Raw genomic sequence first — 1,630 nt, 5'->3', positions numbered from 1 at the left:
TCCTCTTGATTGTAGGATTGAAGGATTGATATTCGTATGCACACCTCCTCCACTTGAGTCACACCTCATTACTAGATGTACCTGCGTAGAACCAAGTAAACCATCAATCTTTTTATTGAGAAGTTCTACCTGATTTGATAGCATAGTAACTGAGTCGACGTTATAAACTCAGGCTGTTTTTGTTGGCTTAGTCCTCATGACTTGCCACTGATAGTTATTCAGTGACATTTCTTTAATGAATTCATAAGCCTCTTCAGGTGTTTTATTGTTGATGGTTCCGCCAGCAGCTATGTCAACCATTTGTCGAGTCGAGGGATTTAGACCATTGTGGAATATTTGTACTTGAAGCCAAAGCGGTAACCCATGGTGAGTTCACCTTCTCAGTAAGTCCTTGTATCTCTCCCATGCATCGTAAAGTGTTTCTAAATCTATTTGCACAAAAGAAGAGATATCATTACGTAATTTAGCCATTTTAGCCGGCGAAAAGTATTTTAGTAAAAATTTTTCTGTCATTTGTTCCCAAGTAGTAATTGACCCTCATGGTAATGAGTTCAACCACTGTTTAGCTTTGTTCCTCAATGAAAAAGGAAATAACTGAAGACGAATGACATCGTCAGAAATGCCATTAATTTTAACTGTATCTCAAAATTCCAGAAAGTTTGCTAAGTGAGCGTTGGGATCTTCATCCAGCAAACCATCAAACTGAACAAATTGCTGTATCATTTGAATTGTGTTAGGTTTCAGTTCAAGAGTATTTGCAGCTACAGTCGATCTAACTATGCTTGACTCAGTTCCTGTTAAAGAAGGTTTAGTATAGCCATACATAGTACGTGGAGCAGGATTTTGATTAGCCGCAATTGCAGAAGGTAGCTGATTGCCTTGGTTTTTAGCCATCTCTTCGGTTGGGGGTTGAGTATCGTCTTCTTGCTCATTTTCTGTGTATCTTAAGCTGCACCTTATTTCTATTTGGTTTCTACGAACTGTGCGATCGATTTCTTCGTCAAAAAGTAATGGTCCCGACGGGTTTCTTCTAGTCATAAACTATAAAAACCTGCCAAGAGAAAGAAAAAGTAAATTAATTAGTAATAATAATAATTAAATTAAATTAAATTGCAAGAAAAATAAATGACTAAAGTAAAAAAAATTTAACGTTCCTAATATTTTAGTTCCCCGGCAACGGCGCCAAAAACTTGATCGCGTGATTCATAACAAGTAAGAAATAGTTATAATGAAGATCAAACCTAGACTAACTATTATCACGACGAAAAGGCAAGCGCACCTATCGAACAATAATATAGTAATGGCAAGACCGGGATATCGTACCCAAGGGAACCAAAAGTACTAGTAATAACTATCTTTTTATTATTTAACCTAGAAATAAAGAGAGGTTGTTTATTAAACTAATTAACTAATTAAACTAAAGCAAAGAGAAAATTTGGAAAAAGACTTGAAGAAAAGTAATTGATAAAGACGACACTCAAGGAGGAATCCACCTAGATTTCACTTGTTATCTAACTCTGAACCAGACGATGTATTCACTTGACTTGATCCGTAAGACTCCTTAACCTATATTATTATCTCTTTCAAGACTAATAACGTCTAACCCTCAGTTGAATTAATTGAAATCTCT

General features: G+C 35.8%; 1 non-coding gene across 1 annotated transcript; it reads left to right on the top strand.

The window, feature by feature from the left end:
• The first annotated feature begins 358 nt into the window (after positions 1–358).
• On the top strand, positions 359–465 carry LOC128290789 (small nucleolar RNA R71). The gene has a single exon (XR_008280575.1). It is a non-coding gene; the product is annotated as a small nucleolar RNA R71 (small nucleolar RNA).
• Positions 466–1,630: the final 1,165 nt, after the last annotated feature.

The sequence above is a fragment of the Gossypium arboreum genome, chromosome 3, assembly GCF_025698485.1.
Source record: "Gossypium arboreum isolate Shixiya-1 chromosome 3, ASM2569848v2, whole genome shotgun sequence".
In the NCBI taxonomy this organism is placed as follows: Eukaryota; Viridiplantae; Streptophyta; class Magnoliopsida; order Malvales; family Malvaceae; genus Gossypium; species Gossypium arboreum.
This window is presented reverse-complemented; position numbering and strand designations above follow the sequence as displayed.